This window comes from Crocodylus siamensis, chromosome 13, assembly GCF_052110815.1.
Source record: "Crocodylus siamensis isolate JL-2025a chromosome 13, ASM5211081v1, whole genome shotgun sequence".
Taxonomy (NCBI): Eukaryota; Metazoa; Chordata; order Crocodylia; family Crocodylidae; genus Crocodylus; species Crocodylus siamensis.
In genome coordinates, this window is record NC_143407.1 from 5,286,960 (window position 1) to 5,300,759 (window position 13,800).

Below are 13,800 nucleotides of genomic sequence, written 5' to 3' on the forward strand. Positions count from 1 at the left end.
CCAGAGAGGGGAGAGCTCCCAGGTGGTTTGGGGGCTGATCACAGGCTCACCTGAGCCAGCAGGGCCAGGCTGGGGCTAGGTAAGCCCAGTGCCTGAGCAAGCTATGAGAGTGGGAAGAGGGGAGGGAGGTCTCTGTAGGAGGACTCCCAAAACAGCTAAGAAGGCAGGGCAAGCAGAAAAGCTCTGCAGGCCTGGGAGCTGGAGAATATAGCCTAGGGCAGAGGAGAAAGGGTTTATGCAGGCAAAGGGCCTTTGTTTTATGGGGATAATAACCTCCAAGTTACAAGTCTTGAGCCCTGCAGGAGACAGGCGCAAGGCCTATAGAGAGCCCACCAGCCCAGAGAAGGGGCAGAGAGCAAGGGGATGGTGCCTACCAGCCCAGAGGAGGGTGGGAATATGGGAGCAAAGCCCCCTGGCCCAGAGAAGGGGCTGAGTGGGGCACAAAGGGGTCCACAGCCCAGGGAGGGACTGCATGAGGACCCAGGGATTCGGGGCAGAAAGGGATCTGGATGATCTGAGAGGGGCTAAGGGAAACAAGTAGCTGAAGTGATGACACCTGCAAGGCTTGCTGTGATGCAGGGAAGGAATGGAGCTACACAAATGGCCCTTCAGGCCCCAGAGGTCTTGCAGGGGCACGGCCAGGAGGAGAGGGCTTATTTCACTGATTGAAGCTAATGAGGTCCAGGAGAGACCTGTTGAGGGGTTGACTGGACCCAGGCTCTCGCTAAGGTCCATTTGCAGCTTCCTTCACTTAACCTCAATAACAACAAGGCTGGCAGGCAGGTAGCTGAGAAGGCAACCTTGGAGACCGAGCCAGCCAGGAGTCGTGAGATGGTCCCTGTGGCTCAAACCTGCTCTGCCCTTCCTCAAACATTCTTCTTTGGAAACACTTTTCAAGAGGGATCAGCCATCAATTCAGCATCAAACCACTGTAGAGAGCCTTGCATGGTCTGAGGCGTTGTATCTACATGCGATTTGGATGGAGAGCACCTTGGAGCAAGGAGCTCGTCTCCCCTCCCATTTGCAACACACGATACCTAACACCCCAGCTAGGGTAAAAAGAAAGCTCTACTAATCAAATACTGCATGAGGCCGCTGCACCCAAATGATACAGAGAAAGCAGGGGCCTGTCTTTTTTTAAAATGGAAAGCCCCGATCATTCAAAATAATGGCAACTACAGCACCAAGGCACTGCATTAGGCACTTTCCTAATATTTACCCCACCCCGCAAGGACCTCCTTGAAAGCTGGGGCTACTCAAAGTAACCTGCAATACAGCGCAAGGGGATCTCAATAAATTTACCTTTCCTGTAGCTCAGATAGAGCAGCTGATTGCACAAGAGCCTGCACATACCACCCAACCCAGGCTCTTACTGCCATGCCTACCATCACGGCCTGGGCTTTTCAGGAGGGATTTCACATGCAGCTTGACAGCGAGTTGCTGCCATGTCTGCAGTGTCTTAGAAGGGTTGTAGGAGCCCATCGGCCCTGTCACCGGGAGATGGCATGGTGTGCTGTCAAGGAGCTGCAACTCAGAAGGGAATCTGCCAGGATCACAAAGGAGGTGAGAGTCGCAATGCAACATGATGTGACCAGGGCACAGCATCTCCCTTTGCAGTCTCACCTGAATGTCCAGACTAAGCTCCCCTCTGGCAGGGCACTTGGGACTGGGATGAGCATTCACTATGAAAGTGGGGGGGAAGAGGTCAGCTCTTTCTAACACAGCATCCCAGGTTGCTGCCAAATGGAAGCCTCCAGCTTCCACTGCAGGCAGCGGGGATGGAGGGTGCTCAGCGCCTTCAGAATTAGGCTCCAGATTCATAAAACACTATCTTGCGATGGTAGGGTTTCCTCTAACAGCCATGGGCACTCATGTTCTTCAGTTAACCACTGCCAGATGCCCCATGCAGACCAACAATGGCGTGGGATTTCTTGATATTGCTCCTCCAGGGAGCTCTGCTTCCTCCTCTGCCATTGCCCCTGCATCCCTAGTCCTTCCCTGCGGCCTGGGAGACATTCAGTTGTGGTTTCTGCTCCCCTTAGGCTGCTCCTTGGGTCTGTAACACCACTGCACTGCTACTATGCCAAGCGGAAGGAACCGGAGAGCTAGTTAACCTGAGTGAGGGGATGGTGAGATTTAGCCAGACCGACAGCCCGAGCTGCAAGAGCCTCCAAGATGAGGATGCTTGAGACACAACGAAGGGCCATTCTTCCCTACTGCCCTTGAAAACAGCTACCTGATGTAGCCCTGCAAAGCCATCTCTATTTGTGAGGGTGTTAATCCTTTCCTTCTTATCTCATTAACTGTGCATTGTGATTAGTATAAGAGGGCTGAGGGTCTAAATCCTCTTCTTTTAATTTAATCCATCATAACAACAAAGGCAGGTTTCTTTCAGTCCTTGAGAAGAAAAATTAACGGCCTACTTAGCATAACAGAGTCTTGCAGCAAATTCCCACTGAGCTGGGCTTCCAGGCTCATCTAGCAAGCATCCCAGAGAGCTGGGGAAGATGAAGCAGCACAGGTGAGGGAAAAAGAGCAGTCATCATGACATGCCTTGGTGGAGAAGAGAGCAAGAGTCATCCTCTAGCATTTCTCGTTTGGAAAGCAATCTGCAGGCCAAGGAACGGTTTAGTTAGACCCCAGAGAATTTTTGGAATGAATTTGGTTTCAAAGTTTTGACAGGCCCCTCTGAGACTATCAAGGCATCTTTCAGCCACAGTCAAATGAGATACCTGCCAGGTGTGGAAATGATTGCCAAGGGAACTTGGACTAAAACGCAGGTGGGCGTTTTAATAAGCATTATATTAAAAAGAAAATCAAGCGTTTCCAGTGGAAACAGGTGTTTTAGAGACAGCTCACAGGAGCAACTAGTGAGCACTACCAGATTTCTGCAACAGTATGGAAGCCCACCACCTCCACGGTGGTGATATGGAAAACACCTGTGTCTAGTTTTAACTGTTTTAATTCAGGTAAGCAGCTAAAGCTTATGTCCCTGTTTCTGCAGAGGACTTATGCCTGTGTGTGATAGCACTGCCAAATCAGGAAAATTCAAAACATCAAAATAAATACGTCAGCGCTGTCTAATGCACAAGGCCAGGAGGGGACCCTGACTAACCCTTTGTGCTTCGATTCGATCTGAAGGATTGCAACCCAGAAGCAACAGCATGAGTAGCTAAAAGGGGACAAATCTTAGCAGGCACAGAATCTTACTTTACGTTACGATTTGCAAAGTAGATGTATATTTTTAAGTAGTAACTTCCTAAAAGATCAAATATTCAAAAGCAACTGCCTAGAGAGAAAATACTCCAGGAATTTCCCCAAACTTCCCATTTTCCTTGCCAATAGAAGACAGAGAGGGACAGAAGAGGAAAGAAGGCAGAAATCCAACAAACTTTTTTTCCCGAGGGTTCAGAAAAAGATAGAAACTTTCAGATCTCCACACCTGGCTTTGGAACAGCTGTCCAACTGGCTCTCAATGGGATTAGGCTCTTGCATTAATGGACTTTCAGGGACTCAAGCAGGGCCGAATAAAATCACAGTTAGGCTCCTAAATCCACTTAGACAATAGGTGAAATAGAATCTGGCCCTTAAGTCTCTCTCTCTGCCTCGTCATATTGAATGTAATAGTTTGAATGCTTGTAATAAATACCCATTAGCCAGCTTAGAAAAAAGGCAAGGCTCATCTTTTCTAGGCCGTTGCTTGTTTCTGCGAATGCGTTGAATGTCTTGATTCTGAATTTTATCTTTAGAGGCCTTGCAGCGAACACGCTGAATGTCTTGGTTTTTGAATTTTATCCCTAGAGGCCTTTAACAAAGTTAACCTCAAAGCGACCCTTGGGCAAACGCTCCAAGACATCCAAACCTAGGGGCTTTTGGAAGGGGATTGGCAAGAGAGGTCAGCAGTGGTGTAGAAAATTTCCCAAAGAAGACCCAGGAAAGGAACCTGTTGGGTAAAAGATCTGAGCCCAAATGTGGGAGTAGTGACAGGTTTGGGTAGGAGTGGCCCAAAACGGCAACTCACCCAATAAAAACTAACCTACAGTCCCAATTTGGAGGTAACCTCACTTGCAGAAAACCAAAGGAGGAATCGCAAGCATCAGCAGGATCAGACTGATCCCCTGAACCCGCCTCTCCGTGAACACGAACTCCCGTTCACGCTGAAGCCGTGCAGCGCCCGAGTGGGACCGAAGGAAGGGGACTTGTTCCTATCGCTGCTGAGACCAACCCTAAAACCATCACTGAAGAATGAAAGTATCCCTGGGGATTTGGTTTCTAGGACTGTAAGTATACCATGAGAAATAATAGTAGTGATTCCAATATAACCTTTACTTGTAGTTGGAGTTGTTTTTGTAATACTAATTCTTACAGCATTGTTTGAGAAGGATTTCTTAAAGCTAAGCAGTGTTATATGTGTAGCAAGTAATTTTAAAATAAAATTGTGTTGTATGAATTAAGTGTGCAATCATGGTGAAATCGTGCAATCAACCAAATACTCCCCCAGCCAGGCGCATCAAACGAATCAGTAAATTGTGTGGGATCTTTCTCTAGTCCATAACCCACTAGAGACATGCCTCAGTTTCCCACTTGCAATATGGGGATAATAGCGCCTCCCTGGAAGAGGGCAATGAAGCTAAATTCATTCAAAGACCTGAAAAATAACTGAGTCTTTAAGATAGGCAGAAAACAAACAATGGAAGGAGTCAGTTTAAGAGGAAGGAAGGATTTAAATACCATACTTGAAAGACCATTTCTGGATATGCACAAGTATTTTGTGCGTTTTATTTACTTTTTAGATAGAGGATTGGGTCTGCTATCAAGAAAGAACTTCAGAAACCAACTGCTTTGATCTTTAAAGCAGGCCATGAGATGAGCTATTTAATTTCTCTGCACTGCTCAGAAGATCACCAGGGCTAAGTCATTACTTCTAGACTCCTGCTCAGGAGAGCAAGCCAGGAATAAAATGCGCTGGCAGAGCTGCAAAAAGTCTGAACCAGCTCTGTTTGACTGTATTATGCCCAGCTTCTGATGGGTGCTGCTAGGCCTTTCCTTCTGCAAGCAGTAGCATTCAATCCCCACTTAAACCCCCCACCCAAACCCCCTTTCATTTAGGATCTGTCCAAGTGCTCCTTACCCAAGCAGTTTTAATTAAGCTGTTTTAATGAAGCTTCAAGTGCCTGGCTTTGCCTAGAAACAAACATCTCCAGTACGGGAACACGAAACATAGCTGGACAAGACTGAGCGGCTCTGATCAATGGTACTGCTTACAAAGCAATGCCCTGTATGAATACAAAATGACACTTAATGTTGAGCATCTCATATTTCCACCATGTCTTTGACCCCTGGTAGTCAGGGTTTGGTTAGCTGCTTGCTATTTTGTTAAGATTTATACTGGTAGGATGAAAGCACTAAGCTTTCTTCCCATGAGAGTGCTGTTTACCAAATGCATCGACACAACCTGCAAATAACGCTGCTACTGTTACATGAACCATTATGGAGGTAGAAGTCCTATACAAACTGCTCAAGTGTAAAAAAAAATGCTCAAAAATAAGAGACACAAACCCTCTAGAAAACGTCTATTCAATACTTGCCCAACCTGCAGAAAATACTACAAACACAGCAGCCTCCTCCTTCCCTGAAAATGTGCATCTCCCCTGAGCACAGACAGTCCCCCAACAGTATTTCAACCCTGAAATCCTTACAATGTGGTCAGTCTTCACGTACACATTTTCACCTCTTTTCACTCCCCGTCACTCCTGGCACGAGCGTGGCGTTCTGCTGCTCATTGTCCAAACACCCAAGCCCCTTTCCAAGGCACAATTCACACTCAAACAGTATTTCAATACACGACTGCTAGGTCGCTCAGCCAGGCTCAGCAAAATACAAAGATGACGACTCCGATACCCGAGCCCTTTTCTCCCAGTCTTTCTTTACCTTTATACAGAAGAAGCCACGATTCACTTCAGTTCTCTCACTGAGGTTGCTGTGACAGCTCCCAGAAACAGGGTTATACAGGAATAAGCCTCATTTATGGCTGTTTTCCCTGGAATTGCTCAGTCATTTTTTGGTGTTGATGCATTTTGCTAGCACCGCTGTCAATTATACACAGGACCCGGGAATGCTGAGACAATTGGATTGAATGAATGTCTGAACAGCCAGCTGAATAATTCATCGCAAGTTAATATTAATTGAGGGTTTGGGGGGGGTCCCCTATCATAATAATTGACAGCAAACATCATTTGACTAATTTAAACACTTCAGCCCGAAGCCCCCTCCCCAGACGCCGTATGTATGAAAAGAAGGCAAAGTAACAGAAAAGGGTGGGAACAACTCTGCAGTATAAAATCACTCCCGATATGGTCAGGGCTGGAGGTACCCCAGATTCGCTGAAAGATCCAGATCCTGGAATCCCATATTCAAGGAGAATCCCTACTTTTTAAGTGTCAAATCACAGCCCCTGTGCTTGCAGGACAGACCCCTCCTCCAAACTTTGAAAAATAGCTAGCTGCTAAAGGCTGGGAAGAAACCCCACACCCAGAAGACAGGGAGGATGGATGTTATAGCACTGCAGTTGTATTTCTGAAAGCTCAGCCCTTGGAGATGCAGCACTCTTCCTTTCCCCCCACCCCCGATCCAGCAGGAGCCCCCATGGTCTTCCATACGGGTTGGAAGGACCCATACGGGTGCTGGAAAAATGTTGGTGGATGGGTTGCCCATAAGGATCACAGCCCCTGAAAAGATGCGCTGCCTGTATGCAATGGGGCACTGGTAAGAGATGGCTTGGGAATGGATTTTATTGCAGAAAATTGCAGACAAGAACCTTTCTTCCTCTTTTCTGTGGTTGCTATGATCCTCTCCTGGGCATCAGGAAGCAGCTCGCTTACGTCTTAATTGTCAACTCTTATCCCACCCCCCAAAGAGGCATTTTAGGGCTGGCTGAAGGGGTATTTTTTTCATGCAGTCAAGCCAGTTCCATCAACGGGGCAAGGCTCCAAAGTACCCGGGCTGAGATGCAGGGTGGAACAAGCCTAGGGGAGGATTTTAAAATAAAGAAGGAACTGCTGGATGCAGAGATGGAAAAGAACCAGAGGACAGACAAAGGCTACGAGATGCCACTGCCTCGTGTTTTGTAGCAAGGGGTCAACAAATAAACTGGGCGTAATGCTGCCGTTGTGTCATGTTAATACAGCAGGGCCCGGCTTCCTGCCACAAATCCAAACCTCCTTGAGCTTTCTGACCATTTTCAAATGCTGAGCCCATCTCAGCGTTTAGTCAAGGTGGCCCATGTGCATTATGTGCCAGGCCTCGCTCTGACACTAGCTATACACAACTGGGAAGACAGTGAGTGCCCCAGACTGAAGCATTTGAAAAGAAACAAGGTGACCGTGAATCCGAGTGGTTATTTTTCAAGGTAGACGAATGCTAAGCAAACAAAGCCGTGGTGCTGGCAATCAATGCAGCAGCCTGCCAAAGGGCAAACATTTTACGGAGGCCCGGCTGACCGCATCGGAGCCAGCGTCTCCAGTCAAGAGCTCCGAATTTTTGCTTTTGTCTTTTAGCATCTGATAAGAGCGCCCAGGAAACAGCCACGGCTCCTCCGAGCTCCTCTTACAGTGGCTGGAGATGCGTCTCCCTCTCTCTCATACGCACGCACGCACGCACGCATATAAAGACATGCACATAGGCATATACACATGTGCACGCATACACACATGTATAAATGAAGATGCCTATAGACAAACACGTGTGTATACACATGCATATAAAGGCACGCATACCCATGTATATACATATGCATATAAACATGTGCACACACGCATCTACACATGCACAGACACGCCTCAATGCATATGCATATAGTCACACACATATACATATATGTACACACATATACTTATGCATATGCATGGGCACGCACATGTTTACATGCAGATGCATACACACGCATATACATGCACACACATACTTAGGCATGCGTGCATGCATTTGGTTGCTTGCATGCGCGCACACATTTGCTTGGTTGCTTGCATGAGTGCACACCTTTGCTTGCGTGCTTGCGTGCGCATGCGCACTTGTGCGCGCACGCGCGCATTTGCTTGTGTCCGTGCACGCGCGCATTTGCTTGCTTGTGTGCATGCATGTGCACGCACATTTGCTTGCTTGCTTGCTTGCACGCGTGCGCACATTTGCTTGCTTGCTTGCTTGCGTGCGCACATTTGCTTGCACGCATGCATGCGCACACTTGCATGCATGCAACCCAATGCGTGTGCGCACTTGCACGCGTGTCCATACGCACGCGTGTATACACCCACACGAACAGCGACCTGCACACGCGTGCAAACGTGCTCGCCGGGGTAGACGCGCGCACTAAGCCGGATCTCCCCCGGCGCCCGGGGCCGGCCGACCGCGCAACCTCGGCTGGAGCCCGCACACGCACACGCACACGCGCGGCCCCGCACCCGCACCCGCACCCCCGGCGCCGCGGCCCGCCGGCCGGAGCTGCCGCAGCGCGGGGCTCAGCCCTGCCCGGGCCGGCCCCGCGCCGCAGCCCCGCGCCTACCTGCCGGCTCCCCGCTCGCTGCGGCTCCCGCACCCCCGCGTGCGCGCGCGCCCGCCCCGCCCCGCCCCGCCCCTCCCGGCCCCGCCCGGCGGCGGCGGCGGCGGCGAGCGCGGGGGGGGGCCGGCGCCCCCCCCGAAGAAGGGGCGAGGACAAAGCCCCCGCGCCCAGCCCCCGCCGCCGCGCAGACCTGGGCCGAGGCGCGCCCCGGGGTTGCGGATAGCAGCCTGCGATGATAGAAACGTATCGGCCTGCCAAGGCCTTTCCGAGCGCTTGGGATGGCCCGGCTTCTCCAGTGTTTTTTGTAGCAGAAAAAAAAAAAGGGCGTGAAAAGAAAGCTGGCGTTTTCCAGGGGGCCTCGAGTGACAGCAGCGTGGCCCGAGTCTAACGAGTTTGAGATCCGCCGCTCGAAAGCGCGCAAGCATGTCAAGAATGGAGTATCTAAACATGCAGGCGCAAGAGCTGGCCGTCTTGGCTCTGGCAGCATCCAACTCTCGCCCGGGCAGTGGAGAAGCGAGTGCGTTGCAGAGCCACGGGGCTGCGGTCCAGGCCCAGCGCCCTGCCGCGCCTGCCTTCCCGGGGACCGGGCTTGTGACCTTCACACTGGGACCATGCCGTGCCACCGTGACCTTGCTCTTGTCAGACCTCAGTGGGCCAGGGCAACCGCTGCCCAACGAGGGATTCCCAGGAGTTTTGGGGGCGCCCCTGTCACAACCGCTGGCAGTCCAGCCGTCTGCCCATTGCAGGAGAGAGGACATTGCGTTATTCACATTATCACAGCCCCCGCAACTCCCGACCCTGCTCTCAAGCTCAGGAAGCCTGTAAATACAAAGCCACCCCCATGGTCTCCCCTTTGCTGTGGCACCTCCTCCAATACGTTGCCAGTTAGGCTGCTCACATGCCCTAACCACCACCCATCATCTTGATCCCTGCTGTCTCTGTGTTTTCTGCCCCTATCCTGCTGTTGTGCCTTGTCTTAAGGTTTGGGGCGTTTGGGCCAGGGCCCGGCGTATGGCTGAGCACTGCACAACTGTCTCCTTGGCCAGACCCAAGACCGCGAGGTGTCGTGGCCACACGTGGATGGCTCGGGAGGCCAGTGTGTGAGGGGCTGTGCAGACACAGAAGGACAAGACAGTCCCCACCCAAAACTGCTCGCCACCTGGCACCCCGCTCCTCCAGGGGACTGGTCTGGAGCGACAGAGGCAGCTGAATGGTCCCACAGTCCCTTTTCACCCCACTCTTTCCACAGCCTCGTATATCAAATAAAGGTTCATTTGCAACGCAAACTTTCAACTGGCGATGCTTGTTTTTGCAGACGCAAGAGAAATCGCACAGATCTAAGGAAACGCGAGGGAACAAGGGCTCCTTTCTCCCAGTTGACCACAACGACGCACAGGGTTACAGCTCAGTAAAAAGCACCGAGAGGATGCGCTTCCAAACTGTTTAGAGGCATTGCAGCTATCTACAAATATTTAATACAAATGGCCAACATCAGTTTAGTACTGCTGTGGACCAACAGTGCGCTATGTGAAGTGCATCCAGTTAAAAGCTACGGTGATCTGGTCTGTGAAACTTTGCAGTCTAAGGTGCTGTAAATCGGACAGTGTAATGCCCGTAGGATCTGGAGGAGCACGTGGGTAGTCCTTTAGATGAGGGAGGGCAAACCAAATTCTATAGAAATTGCTCTGCAAATGGATGGAGTTCAAAAAAGTGTGGCCTATGGGGAGGATACCTACTGCAATCTGCTCCAGCAGACTAAGCTAGGCCTGGCTTCAATTCTCAACGATCATAAATCCAGCTTCCTACTCTGCACAGCTCACTCGACCTCTCTGGCCATGGTGGGAAGGGGGAATAGACAGCAAGCATCTGAATTTGTGATCTCCTCAACTTTAGGGTACATTTCATACCCCAAGACTCACTCCACCAGGAATCAGAAGTGAGAGCTGGCCAAAAGATGGTGCTTGACCAGGACCTTGAAATAATCTGTGAAGCTCTGGCTTCACAGTAAGGTGAGCTTGGTTGTCTACTCTGGGCACCACACCTCAAGAAGAGATGTAGACAAACTAGAAAGACTCCAGCGGAGAGCGACCAAAATGATTAGAGGTCTAGGAACCATGACATACAAGGAAAGGTTGGAAGAACTGGGATTATTTAGTCTGGGGAAGGGGATACCAAGAGGTCATTTGATACCAGGCTTCAAACACATACTATGGGCACATCTACATGCATGCTTTAATGTGCATTACCCCATTTTAATGCGCATTAAAGTGTCACTAAAAATCATGCTCTTTTAGTTAATGCACATTAAGGCAAGCTAATGCACATTTTCCTAGAACCTCACAACGGAGGGCACTTTTACACATCCAGGAGTAGGGGGTGGCGGGGCGCTTTAATTAGAGCAGCTCTCGCCCTAACTAAAGTGCTGCCACTTCTGTATCAGTGTCCCCACACTTATAAATGGCGGTGGGGGTGCTTGAACTAAAGTTGGTTTGACGAATACAGGGACGCTGATGCATGAGATGCAGGAGGCTGCTGGAGTGCAGTAATTGCCACGTGCCAACAGACTCGATTAACTGAGTCTGCTCCGACGCACTGGAATTCCAGCACGTCAGAGCAGCTTCTGCGCTTGTGTACGGGCGCCTGGAGGTTGCAGATGTAATGCACGTTAACTAAAGTGCATTAATGCACGCGTAGATGCACCCGTAGAGGATAATTAGGGAGAGGATGGCAATAAACTGTTCTCTGCCTCTCACAGGAAACGGGACAAAAAGCAATGTTCTTCCATTGCAATGGGGAGACTTGGGTTGGATATTTGGAAGAGGGTGGGTTAACATTGGAGCCTATTATCCAGGGGGCTGTGGAGTCTCCTTCTCTAGACGTTTTTAAACTGCAGGTTAGACCAGCACTTGGATGATCCTGCCGTGAGAAGAGGGCTGGGCTAGATGGCTTCCCGCGGTCCCTTCCAGTCTGACCTTTCTACGATTGTATGATTTACCTAGATGCTCAAGCACTTTGAAATACTCCAGCCACAGGTCCTTGGCTTACACTAGTACTTCATTTCACCTTTTAAATGTTTTGGGGTGTGGGCAGCATGTTTCCAGAGGAAGTCGTCGTTCTGGGAGACTGACCCACCCTGTAGCAGACTCACCACCGAAAGCCGTTACCTGTTCAGCAACTAGGGTAACAGGTGCAGTACGGACACACGAAGAGGGTCCTGCTCTTTACAGCTTTGGGACTTCAAAGAGGCAGAGGCCTCAAGCCACGTCTCTGCTCAGGGGCAAATGTGACCTCCACCCCCCAGAGTAATTCCTACAGAACTGGTTTCTCTATAAAGCCCCAACAACTCTGTCAGACTTTTTCCATGAGGACAGTTGCAAGATCTGAGAAGAATTCATTCACATTTGAAGGTGAACTGGAAATCAAGGAGGCAAGAGAGAGAGAGAGAGAACACGCAACTGAATCTCCTGCCATGATGTATTAAATCAAGAACCAGATCCAAAACATGCGAGAATGCCTTGTGCACTTAATCTCTGCCATGTGATTAAATGGTCCTGTAAAAACATATCAGAACAAGGATGTCCTTGATCCTGTTACTGCAGGCAGAGCACTAAACATTTTAAAGCAAATAAAGATCTAAATGAAATGGTGCTGAACATTTTAAAGGTAAAGCATATCCTCATCTGCACTGGCTTCACCACGGACACTGTTAACATACATTTGATGCTACCCTCATGTGGGACAGCCACGCTGAAACGATCAAAAAAGGGAGAAAGCCGCCCCAAGGCAACCTTCTCAAAATGGCAGCTGCACTGCGGTATCGGAAAGCCAGAAACCCCAGATCTTCATCCTACACACCTGAACTCTGACCTTTAAGCCTACATGGTGTATTATAGGGTCAGTTCAGGCTTCAGCTGACAGGGTCCAAGCCTACTTGGGTGGTTCTGCAGGGGAAGGATGACATGAAAAGCCCAGCAGCCTTTGGGCCAGCTGCGAAATAGAGAGGCAAGCAGAGTCCTGTGTAACCCCCTTTGGGCTCGGTCAGCTTGGAGAACCTACACCAGACCCCCGCTGAGCCCCTAATCCCGCGTCTGGTTCACGCAGGCCGCGTGGCCCATACCGACCCATCTGCGGTTTCAGCACCTCTCGTACTTGATACGCAGGCACTTCGCTTTGCAGTCCATGGGGCTACTCTAAGCATATAAAGCGAAGTAGGTGTTTAGAGCTTGTAAGATCAGGACCTTAATTTCTAAGAAACTCCCTATAATATTTCTTTTTCCTCCAGGATTATTTAAGGGTTCTAGAAAAGCACGTGAAGTAAGTGAACACGCAGGGCCAAATGAATCCCTGCTGTAACGCTCAGATTCACTTGTGTTACACTGCGGCTGAATTTACAGTAGTTTGTAAAAGAAAAATATATACTCTCCTTAATTGCTGCCAGAATAGCACTCTTACATTACAGCAATACAGGCACTTATTCAGGAGAGTAAAGGATGTACTTGGGTCCCAGAGATTTAAGGATCTGCTCAAGCACTTTGTTGAATGGGGATAGGATTAACTGCATACTTACAATTAGGCAAGGACTTTAGTGCTATGCTGAATCAGGGCCGCGGACAGCAGCTCTGCTGGCAAGAGTTAGCGTACGGGGTGTCTCAGAAACGTGGGGGCTTTTACAGGACCTTTTCTTCCACGTAACCTTTTGCTTCATCAATATTCATGCGTGCATTTATTAGTGTCCTAGAGCAGAAAGTGTCACGTCGTAACAACAGCACACAAGAAATCCAGAATACCAATAGGTCAGCAGCATGCTTATGTCTGCTGAACCATGCAGAGCGGTGCAGACATGTTTTCTTATACGGGACGTATTTCAAAGGGCGGATGACTCTACCGTAGCTTCGGTATGCCAGGGTAGCCCATGAGAGTGTTTCAGGAAGCCGCCGCAGCAGTGCATTTATCCTCTTCTGCAGCTCCATCCCTTCCAGAGTATCCACGTGCCAAGCAGATGACATCCAGCAAAACAGTGATAAGCAACACAAGTTATTTCTGATTCTTCTCCTCTATTTCCCTCTAGCAGAGCTCTCCCACCTCAGTCTCGGCTCAAAAAAAATATGAGAATGCAAATGACATAATTTCTGTGCAGTAAATACAGGCACTTATTTTTCAGGCTTGAGTTTTTTTTAGTCTGTCATCACTTTGTCTCAGCGCCCCTTTCCTCTGCAGGGCACTGTCTCCCCAGAGTCCTACCCCTG

General features: G+C 49.6%; 1 protein-coding gene across 10 annotated transcripts in view; it reads right to left on the reverse strand.

Moving 5' to 3' along the window:
* The window catches only part of NFASC (neurofascin), a 165,773-nt gene extending 157,168 nt beyond the window's left edge, over positions 1–8,605 (reverse strand). For all 10 annotated transcript variants that reach the window (XM_090026559.1, XM_090026565.1, XM_090026564.1 and 7 more), the window contains exon 1: positions 8,558–8,605. The gene's annotated coding sequence lies outside the window, so the exon portion shown is untranslated. The remainder of the gene's footprint in view (positions 1–8,557) is intronic.
* Between the last annotated feature and the right edge of the window lie 5,195 nt (positions 8,606–13,800).